This window comes from Plodia interpunctella, chromosome 7, assembly GCF_027563975.2.
Source record: "Plodia interpunctella isolate USDA-ARS_2022_Savannah chromosome 7, ilPloInte3.2, whole genome shotgun sequence".
In the NCBI taxonomy this organism is placed as follows: Eukaryota; Metazoa; Arthropoda; class Insecta; order Lepidoptera; family Pyralidae; genus Plodia; species Plodia interpunctella.
Window position 1 is genome coordinate 1,746,373 of NC_071300.1, and position 12,826 is coordinate 1,759,198.

The window sequence follows — 12,826 nt, forward strand, 5'->3', positions numbered from 1 at the left end:
GCAAAATTTTATCGAAGTCTGTCCATAGATTTTGTGTGGTTGGGCAACGCAACGTGCAAACTGTCAACCAAGCTGCCATTTTTTTAAACGTTGCTCGTATACGAATGCTATTGAAATTCTATGCTCATTCTTTCGTGTTTAGGTGACTGAAGAAAATATGAAACTGTTTGAGCAATAGGGAAATTCGTAAGCGGTACGCTTCTGGCAAAAAGTTTCGAGTGAAATTGCTTGATGGTTCCGTACAACCATTATTTGTTTTGAATGAGTTTGCAGATTTTTTGGTGCGTTCCTTCTTCTTCAAATAAAGACTGAAGCACTGATAAAGAGTATTTCGTTACTTGAAACAAATTATCTTTTGTGAACATTTCTAAAACCTCATAATCTAATGTAAAAAAAATCTACTGATCGAATCCTTCAGAATGTAAAGTTAATAAACAGTAAATACTTATTATTTATTTTATATTTTCGTCTGACAAGATGGCGGGACGACCTTGAAATGGCTCAGCGTGCTTGGCAAACCTATGGCCAGCAGTGGGATACATAGAAAGCTTATAAAAAAATATTGGGCAAGTGGCAGTCTCTAGTTTCTACCCCAAAACAGGCGTGATAAATTATATATCAAGTATTTGGAGAAAAAATCGAATTAACAAAGTTACCACGAGTCCTATAAATCGAATGGAAAACGGTACCCCAAACGTGGGAACATAACATTCTATTTTCATATTCCTTTATATACGTGTGCAAACGGCTCAGGCAGTCGACACTTCTTTATTTAGCCGGGTTATGTGGGACAATAATAATATTACACTTATATATTTGTGTTTGCGGAATTCAGCAGCTTTTATGAAATATTTCTGCATATTTTTAAAATGTTTTCGGTTTTATTTTGACGTTTTGAGAAGTTGTACATTTGGATTATTTGCTACTAGCTTTTGCTCGCGGCTTGGCCGGCGTAATTTTCCCGCGAGAACAGTTATTTTTCGGGGATGAAAAATAACTGTTCCATATGTCCTTCTGTGCATACTTCTAACTACATGTATGCAAAATTTCAAGAAGATTGGTTGAGTAGCTTTAGCGTGAAGAGGTAACTAACAAACTTACTTTCGCATTTATATTACTAGTTAGGATAGGATTGGCTGATAATTTCGATCGTCTCGCGTCAGAAGACTAGGTATTTCATATCGTCATAGTTAATAATTGCATTCCCAAAATGTTGACGTCAAGCCAGCTGGTCGAATCAAACTAGAATATTTTATTACAATGACCCGATGTGTCTTTAGGGCATCGCTGCCGTGAATGCGCTGGAAAACGTGAGGATGAGATAGATGTTTTTAGATATCACCAAGCAGACGGCCCACTCGATGGGAGTGGTCACAATAGGGATGTCAGCAGTGTCCTGTAATTACACCGCCTCTCTCACCCTTCAAACCGGAACACAATAATGCAAGCACAACTGTTTGATAGATAATATAACTAGGTATTTTGATGATACAAGAGTAAAATTATACAGAAGACTTACTTCGTGTATTATGCCCACTGCACATTATCGCGAAACAATTCGACAAACTTTTCATTATTGCACTCATACAAATCTTCATGCGCTACGATAGTGTGGAGCCTGCATAATGCTAGCTGCACACTATCGCCGAATTGATGAATTGAATGAACATTGCGCAGTTAGTATAATAGATTTTATTTACCGCAATGAAAAACCAGTAATGTATGCTGAATCTGTCAAAGTTCGGCGAACTCCCCCGCGATAGTGTGGGGGCTGGCATTAGAGATATTGCCACCAAAATCCCTTGCAAGATTAATGCGTAATGTTTCACACTTGATGGAGGGCCACATTTGAGTTATTTATCCTTTCATGTAAATAATGGTTTCTGTTATTTTAGAATGATCCCATGTACAGTCGTCAACAGTACGTCAAGATACCCTGTATGAATATGGGTAGGTTAATGTGCTGTTGACTGTACCAAAGATATGGCTTCGAAATCGCTTTCAAGTTTTTGGTATTAAGTGTAATAATACAAGTGACACACGCGTATATTCTTTTTGTTGATCTATGCTCGTATACGAAATATTTTTTTATTTTACAACATTTCAATTTTCGACGTAATCTTTTACATAGGTTTATGACATTGACATGCGTCAATTTCTGAATTGTTCTTCTTTGATCGGTCGACGGACGATGACGGAGCGATGAGGCCGCGTCCAAACGTAATACGTAACTTTGTCGGGCTTATTGCCGCTCTAATAATAAATTCACGCAAAGTACCTGCTGTCTATCCTCTATCATATTCTGATCCTAATTAGGCCACCTGCACGCCATCTATCGATTACTCATTACCGACCTTGTACACTCTGTAGCAAATTAATTATATTACAGAAGTGACGCTGTTTACTTAGTGTCAGCTTCACATTGTCGTCAAAAAGTTCGTCGGTGGCATTCGAATGCGTGAACATTGCGTAATTTCTATGAGAGCCAAAGTTTGGCAAACTGTTCGACGTCAGTATGGAGCCGCCATTCGATGTCAAGAAAAACTGATAAGGTTTCTATTCTACGAAATTTGGTGCCAGAACACAGATAATAAAAAACTTGTGTAAATGTACAAAAAAAAATTAACGTAGGACCGAACGTTTAAGATAAAATTATTTTTAATCTAAATCAAATATGAATTCCGCACAGAGTGCGCTATATACCAGTTGCTGCTGTATTCAATTATTGTAATGTAAAATATTGTAAAATTCATGATATGAACACTTTTTCGTCTAATTTGAATTAATGATGTAGGTATAATTTGATTGAAATATTATTTCCATAATTAATTAAAATATCTCATTGGTCATATGGAATAATGGTGTAAAAACGTATAAAATTAAAATTGTCTCATTGAAATCATTCAAAATATTTCTCTAGATTTTAAATTGTTTTGTGTTCTATTTAAAAAATAAAACATAATTTTAAAATATCACTTTAAATATGAAGTGAAACTTCTGATTTTTATTTATTTTGTACTCTGAGTTATCTGAGATAAGTATATGAGATGAAAATGGATTTAACACGGTAATAAAGATAGAGTAGCTCAGTGGCTTCCAAGTTGCTCGTTATTAACATATATTTTTTAATAGTTAATTATATCATAAATTGATTATTGATGTCAATAAATTTGAAAAAAAAATAGGAAATTTCTATAAAATTCTCCGCTCGTCCCGGCTTCGCTCGGGTAAAACATAACAAATTATACCATTTGTTCGTGAAAACTGCATGAAAATCCGTACAATAGTTTTTAACTTTGTCGCGGACAGACAGACAGACGCGACAGAGGACTTTGTTTTATAATATGTATGTATATTGATAGTCATTATTGATGTCAATAAAGTTGAAAAAAATATCTACGCAAGCGTATTAATTATGCTTTATAAATACGTCATATCTTTAAACCTTATTAAAAATGCGCTTCTATCACGGCTAAGCCACTAGGCCAATTTTGATAAAGTTTATGTTATTTGTAAAAAAAATATTTTATCAATTCGCATTGTAAAGAATAAGAAAACAATATAACTGAGTAATTTTTGTTCTGATGACTTTTCGAAGGCCTTTAAAAAATGCTTTGATAAGGACAATGCTTAATCAAAGGTACAACAAAAATAAAATCACACACTTTTGGATCGATCCAAGCGGTTCATACCAAATGATACTCTAACGTGACGTCACGATAGAGTAATAATATCATAGCGAAAAAAAGCTGTTTGTTGTGTGTGACTTCTTAATAAAAGTTGTTACAATTTTTTTGTTTTTTTATGATGGTTGAGATTATTCTCTTTATAATTTTATTGTTTTTAAAATGGACTTTCCCAAACCAAATTTGAATCTTCGAATAATAACTCAGCAGCATTTGTCTATGATTATTAATGATATTTATTTTAATCTAGAGCATAAACATTTTTTTAGCTTATACCCTATCAACGTTAGCGTGTAATAAATTTATAATACAGTTATTATAGATCGGATCTTAAAAAAGATTGCTGTCATTCAAGTTTATCACGATCGCTTTTATTTAAGAGGAGATATTAAAAAAGTTGGGGTGTTCCCGCCAACTGCGCGAGTTCGGAAGTCAACAAAAATGTAATTTCCTACCTATTGCCACAACACGCCATGTTTTATGTGGGAGCACTTGGGATAAACTTGGGATCAAGTTTTCTTTATACGCCTGAATGTGTTGAGATTTTTTTTTATGGAATAGGGCGGCATACGACCACACTGATGCTCAGTACGACCACATTGGTGACTCCCACACGAGTCCACCTTACCTTTGTGTAAGTGATCTGGTAAGATGACCCGCTTGCTCATGTGGTGACCACACCGCTGTCCAGAAACAACATCACCGCTTGACGAGAGTCATTTCTTGAAAGATACTATGTCGTATTGGATTAGTAATACATAATAATTTAGACTACAACGTAGTTGTACAAAAAGGGCGTGAAAATATTTATTTTTATTTTGTAATGGGTTTAAACGCAATAAGTTTAAATAAATTAAAATTTAAATTAAATATATTATTAGGACAAATCACAGATTGAGCTAGCCCCAAAGTAAGTTCGAGACTTGTGTTACGCTTATGGGATGTAATACATATATAGATAAATATCCAAGAGCCGGGCCAATTAGAACAAGATAATTTTCCATCATGTCCCGACCGGGGATCGAACCCCCTGAACCTCTCGGCTCAGAGGCAAGCACTTTACCACTGCGCCACCGAGGTCGTCAAAAGTTTATTGCATTGTACTCTATTATTATTATTAGGCATAGAATCCGTTTTTATAACAAATTGCCTAAATGGATTCTTGATTTGCCGGACAAAAAATTTAGAAATTATATAAAAGAAGTACTTTGTAAAAAGGCATATTACAAGTCGATTATGTGGCTTATGTGACGATTATGTGGATGACAATAATGTTTGGCTCAAGCATGGTGCAGTATCCTCATAACATATGTAATTGATTTATGATATTATTACGTATGTGTTGTACATTTAGCTTTATATATATATATATATATATTTAGCTTTATATATATATATATATATATTATATATATATATATATATATATATATATATATATATATATATATATATATATATATATATATATATATATATATATATATATATATATATATATATATATATATATATATATATATATATATATATATATATATATATATATATATATATATATATATATATATATATATATATATATATATATATATATATATATATATATATATATATATATATATATTGTGTGACAATTTTCAATAATTTTATTGGAAATTCAACTTTTATTTTATTTATTCATTCAAATTTTGACATTTAATAATGATGAAACATTTTTTAATAATGATGTAGATTCGTCCTTACTTAGTTTAAGTAATTTTTGACGTCAATAAGTGATGTATATCATCCTAAATTGAATAAAGAATTTTGAATTTGAATTTGAATTTAGTAACCCGTACTTATTAAATCCATGACTGTGGGTATTATTTAATTGTCAATTCATGCATTTTCTAACGCGATTTTCTTCTAAATTATCATTCACATGTTTAAAGTAAGCTATGGTTTAATTTCTGGCAATACTTTGTCAGTTACTGCTTCAGTCATCAATACTAGGAACAGTGCTTTAAAATTTAACGCGAATACATTAAATGTGACGTAAACGATGGGTTTACTACCAAACGTTGAAATTACATAATAAATTTTGTTAAGGTTTTAGCGACATTGTCTTTGTGACTAGCTATTGCACGCGTTCTCTCTCACTTTCTCGTCTTTTCTTAGATCTATACGTAATAGGAAGTATTAGTAGGAAATATTATAAATGCGATAGTTTGTGAGGATGTATGTATGTTTGTTACATTTTCACGCAAAATCTTCTGAACGAATTATTATGAAATTTGGTTCACGGGTATAATATAACCTGGAATAACAAATAGGGTACTTTTTATCCCGAAATTCCCACGGGAGCGAAACCTCGGAGCGCAGCTAGTAGGATATAAAAAAGATACCTTTTTTTCACTTTTAATAAGAAAATAGTCTTCACCTCAACAGCATTTCCATCAGAAAAAAGATATTCAATCACTTGACGAGTTCCTTAGTTTGCAATAAAACGCTTCACCGACAAGCTGAGATGTTCCGTATTCATCCGATGACGTCTCATCCGATTCAATATATTTTCCTCAGTCGTCCGATTTGTGTTCCTTGCTAGTCCGTCGACTATATACTTTGGTTGAGCAAGGGATTTAAAATAATTAATAAAAGTAAATAAATACATATTTTAATTTAATTTTTAATTGTCATAATTAATAACTATCATTGTAACAATTAAATAAAATACCTTATTCAATATTATATTCTTATCTCAATCTATCTGAGGCTATATTGTAAAACTGGAGAATATAATAATAATATTGCAATATTTGCTTCGGATGAACTTAGAAGATATTTCGGAAGAATTTAGCAAATAAAAATAATAAATAAATATTAAATAAAGATAGGATGAGCACGGAATACCGTTTTCGGAAGAAGTCGGATGAGATAACATCGGTTTAATACGGAACAACGCGATAAACTAGTTCAAACCGGTCAAGTGTGAACCGCTTCTAAGTCTGCGCTTGCACAAAGTTTTTAATAGATGCAAAACTCTGTCTACCAATTTCCATTCGCATGGAAACTGAAAATGAAAAGTGGGACTTTTATAGACACAGAAAAGTTATTTGAGTGTGTTGCTGAGTTTTGAGGTCATCGAAGCACAAATGTTTTAAGTTTTTTTTTATATCCGAATCTGGTGGGAAGTCACAAAAAGTTAGTTGTGTTTGAATAATCATCATTACATAAAATAAATAAATAAATATATTAGGACAAATCACGCAGATTGAGCTAGCCCCAAAGTAAGTTCGAGACTTGTGTTATGGGATACTAACTCAACGATACATATTTTGTAACAAATACATATATAGATAAACATCCAAGACCCGGGCCAATAAGAAAAAGATCATTTTCCATCATGACCCGACCGGGGATCGAACCCGGGACCTCTCGGTTCAGTGGCAAGAACTTAACCACTGCGCCACCGAGGTCGTCTTTCTTTATCCTGTCTTCCAGGTTCTATATCCTCTACTCACCTCGTACGATATCCACAGAAAGCTATGGAGTGGTCTTATTCTGGAACGGTCGTCTCCATCTCTCTCATTTGAGCACTTTCCTGGTTGATTCGTAGCCGTTGAGCGTCGGAGCCACGGGTCCGTTTTGCTCCACGAAGGACGGGTCTATTCCAGCGTTTTGCTGTTATTGACATCATTGCATAGAATGAAACAACTACTTTCAGCAAAATACGGAACTCCAAATCATTAATATTGAAACAGTGAACGCAGCATCCTCTCCGGACGTCGATTATGATAATGTTTCTATTAAATTGCTAATACTTAACTGATGGAGGCTTCAGTGCGGAGTGTGGTGTGTGCAAGCTCTGTTTTTAACCCCCGGCGCAACTGTAGTGTTATACCGGCTCCACATTACCTGTGAACAGTTCGCCAACTTTGGCAGATTCGATATACATTGCTGATTTTTCATTGCGGTAAATAACAGCGCTCATTCAAATGACGCAATGTTTACGCATTCGCGTCGGTATCTATCCGAGTTCGACGATAATGTAGGCAATTTTAATTCCTGTCTGTGGCATCGAAGCTGCCAAAAATATGTAAAAGTAACACTACTATGTCTACTATTTGAGTAAATTAATGTTATATTTATCCGTGTTTCTCGTTAAACGTTGAATTATTATTAAATTGGGATTAACCTGACGTAATGATATTATTAACTTCATTATTTCTCTCCCAAATCTGGAATCACAATCTGTTTGTATTTCGGCTGAAAGTAAAAATAACAGAATATCACAAAATAAAGAGGCAATGGAAAAAAAAGTTATGATTACCTAGCTCTGGGCTGGAGGGAATGCTGCAAGCATAATGGGCACTTTTGATCCGGGTACAATTCGGGGTTTTGATTAAATTTTAGTATTTATGTTTATTTTATTTTTACCAATTACATAAGTAGGTTGTTAAGGAGTGCTCTTCCACTCTACCAAAAGCGCATATGCACAATAATTTCATTTTAAGTAATTATTTAAAGGTTACAAAACTTGTCTAGGTACAATTCTATTGATATAACAAGACAAATGGGAAAACTAAAATTGATTTTTTTATATCCTTATCATTTCTTCCAATACTTTCCTTACTAGTAAAGTTCTTGCCATTGAACCGAGAGGTCCCGGGTTCGATTCCCCTGTCGAGTCATGATAGAAAATGATCTTTTTCTGATTGGCCCAGGTCTTGGATGTTTATCTATATATGTATTTGCTATAAAATATAGTATGGTAGATTAAGTATCCCATAACACAAGCCTCAAACTTACTTTGGGGCTAGCTCAATCTATGTGATTTGTCCTAATATATTTATATTTATTTATTTCTCTTTCGTCTCTGAAATTTCTCGATATGGATTTATTTCTCAGTAACACCCCGTTGCGTCGACGCAGCACGTTTTAGCTCCGATGTTTTCTATACAGGGTGATTTCTTATACATTGGTATTATTTTATCTACATGCTCAGTCCATGGTACTGAACAACTTTTCATACGGAAGCAACCTTGAAATCGCGAAAAAAAAAATCAGCTGATCCATACATTTTCGACAACTTAAGTATTTAATTTTGTATAGAACAGATGATATTTTTTCACGATTTCGGAGTTACTCCCATACTAAAAGTTGTTTATAATCTTGGACTGAGCATGTAGACAAAATATTGCCAATGTATAAAAAAACATCTTTGACGTGTGACACTGATACGAGTTTACGTAAGTACGTCGAAACTTTTGACAATTTCTACGTTGTTCCCATGGAATGAGTAGGTACACCGGAGTACCTACTAACTCCATTATTGATCCATCGAAGAATATCGACATGACGGAGGGTATCGCACCGTAACTGAGTAATGGAAACCCTCTATGTATGCCAAACGGGTGTAGAGATATGGTTTCCTGCGGTGATGGCATCATACTGCACTAAATATATATTTTTAGAAGGAGCAAAGCCTTTGCCCAGCTGCGGGACACGAACACAGGCTATAAGAAAACAATCTTATTATATTCAGGTTTGATAACGTCCGTGCTTTCGTTGTTTTCAGCAAGTGTTGCGGGAGATTGACGATAGCCAAGTTTTCCCCAAACGCGATTAATCATAGGATGTCCCTCTTCTGGCATCCAATAAAAAGGCTGACAGGAAAGTTAATTTAAGAAATGTGTACCTTACGTTATGAATAAGTTACGCTCAAGATTTTACACTTATTATTGTTATATTTTTGGGGCAATAATATTGTATTGTATCTTTGATGGCCCTGGCAAATGGCGCAAACCCAAATTGCTTACTCGTTTTCAAGGATGACATGCGTGTAGACTGTCATCTAAGGGTGACTAAGACCACGAGAGTTGGAGAAGAAAATATAGGAAAGACAACCCAAAGCTCCTACAGTTTACAGGTGTGAAAGGATCTGGGAAAAATTAGAAATATGAGATGAAAAAAGTGACTGATGAGTTTTAAAGAACGAAAGTTTAGAGAGGGATTGACCCTTTTTGAAGCTATTTTTAATTCAGGTATATGCACGACAATCAGTAATTGATCCATCCCGCAAAAATAATCAAACTATTCATTAAATAGTTTATGACATTCGCTAAACATTACATTTGACCTCAAGCGCTTGTGGTCCAATGAAACATTAATGGTACTTTTTGCATTTTCACTATTCACTATATCACTCGATGAATAGACTTAAAAAACAATTTACTACCAAAATTTATTTTTTTAAAATATTGATCGTAAACCCCTTCTTTAAATTAATGAGGAAAAACACGAATTCCAGTTTTAGGGTTCCGTAGTTTTACAGAAAAGGAACCCTTATAGTTTTGCCATGTCCGTCTGTCCGTATCAGTGACTATTACTAGAATTATGTAGTTTTATATGGGTATACACATCAATCACGCGGACAAAGTGGTCAAATAAAATCTTGAAAAGAAAAAGAACATTTTTTTTTTGTGGGAATAATTATGTTTTTATCTTTCCTGTACTGTGGTGTTCTACAATTCAACAATTCAACAACAACAATCAATTCAACAACACCAGTTGTTGAATTGATTGATTGATTGTCTTTCAAAAATTGATTGATTGTCTTTCAAAAATATTAGAGGTGTTTGAAGACTGTTTTTGGAATTAGTAAAGCGTTCGTAATTTATTAAGCTATTTTCGTTAGAGTCAAGTATTCCCCCCCTCTACTAACGAAACGGTTGTTGTCAGGAATTCAAAGTTACGATATTAGTACTCATCGAATATAACTAAGTTAGAAGAAAAACTATCACACCTAAATTGGCTTTATAAATTTACGAGTAGTTGACCAACTGTATACTGTACTGTAACTGTACTGTATCGTAATAAAACTAAACTACGGAACCCTTACTGTGCGTGGACCAACTCCCACTTGGCCGGTTATTAAACTTGCAACGTTTTTAATTAAGACTCGTAACTTTTTAATTATGTTCTGCAACTTTGCGCTCAATAAAAAAAAATTAAGAATCCGATGTTTTGTTTCATTAACTTGATTATTTTGGAAATATATAAGGTGGGTTGCACCGCCAACGTTGATGTTAACTTTAACGAACGCCAAAACGTGAGCGGCACACCGGTTAGAATTTAACGGTGCAACTCACCCTTACGTTATAAAATATACAGTTTACGTTTAAAATATTTTTTTTTACCAATACGACATTTTTAAAATTATGACTCTTATTATAGTTATAGTGAGATCTTCACAGCCGCGCACCAAACTGACTTACCTAATACAAGGACTGAAAAGAAGACTGAACAGAAAAGAAAAGAAGATTCAATAAAATACTTGGTGCTGGTACCAGGAACGTTCAGCAAAATTGTAGAACAAACCAAGTTTCGATAACAGTAATAATCTAGACAATTACTACGTTTTCTGTGTACTCGGCCAACTCGACTGCCTCTTGAGGAGCACCTCGGTCGGCCATTTCGTATTTAAAGCCGGGTTTCCAGTAGCAGAGCTTAGTATACCTGCTTCGGTGAATGAAATACATTTTGATTGACGGTTTAGTTCACTAATGTGTATACGACTATTAGCCACTAGAGTTAGCAATCACACACCCGATATGAGGAAGATGACCTGATTTTAATACAAAACGTGACCAATTAACGGCACGTCTGATTTGCATCTTAACATATTATAAAACAAAGTTCTCTAACGAGTTTGTTTGTCTGTTCAACTCAAAAACTACAGCACGTATTTTCACGGGGTTTCACTTTTAATCAAAAAGAAAGTTTGTGAGGATGTATGTGTGTTTGTATGTCTGTTACTCTTTCACGAAAAATGTACTGGGCCGATTGTTATGAATTTCGGAACACGGGTAGAATATAACCTGGAATAACACATAGGGTACTTTTTATCCCGAAATTCCTATGGGAGCGAAGCCCCGAGGCGCACCTAGTTCTTCATATTTGTGTAAAAGTGTAAAAAATAATAGGTCCAAAAATTAATTCTCAAAAATGTCGGTAAGCACTGCTATATCACTAATTGACTAACGGTGTCACGGGTCTGAATCCAATTTCCCGTGGCGCTCCCAGGGGTGTCCTTGGGCCCGGAACGGATAAACTAAAGCTACAAAATGAATAACACCAACGCAGTGGACACCAACCCTTATCCCTCTTTTGTTCCCCATTCATCCAGCCGAGTCATTAGTGGAATGTAAAGCGTTTTGTTTGCAGTTTTCTTTAATAAATACGCCTTTTGTTTCTATTTCTCTTCGCTTGAGTGACGTTTCGCCGAGCCAAATGATTTTTTTTTGTTCGCTATCGCGATTATATCATAAATTGTTTACTTGTTGATTAATTTTGTATTTATGGCGTATTGTATCCGTCTAGGACCACTTCATGTCTTTAACACATAGTCTAAGCAACAATAGCATGCCCAAAGGGGGTTGACGTCTTTTTTTATTTTTATTTTATTTACCTTTAAAAGTTATAATTTGAACTTATACTACACAGTACATAAATAGAATCTTACAATGTATACTTATTAAAGTTTTGAACATAAAAGTTTAAAATATAAAACTAAAGAATATATATGTAAATAGACTAAATAATTTAAGAAAAACTTAGTAAAGTTCTGTACACCAGTATCCGTACTGGGTCTAGCATGTGTTTCAGATACCAGCGCCTTCCAAGTGTGAAACAGATAAACAGTTATGCGTTAATAATTTTTAAATTAAGGTATACTGCTAAGTAGCAAGAAAAATGGTTGCCTGTGAAGTCGGTTTTACGGGCGAAGATTTTACGTGACAACGTCTTTTTACGCGCGCGGCAGACCGATCATAGTTGAGTGGGAGAGAGACGCAAGGCATTCGGCGGGCCTCTCTCTCGTTCGGTGACTACCGACGGCGTTACACTTTTTCATAAGTGACTCCCAGCCGCAACCTAATTTAAGACGTTGTCACGTCAAAAAACTACGTTAAAGAAATTGACTTAGTTTAAGTAATTTTTTTCACGTCAATAAGTGATTGTATATCATCCTAAATTGAATAAAGAATTTTGAACTTGAATTAACTTTATGCACAAAATCTTTAAAATTTTAAGGTTATACTTTTAACACTGAGCCTAGGTTTCGTAGCGTCACAGCCCTGAATGCAAATATAGGATAG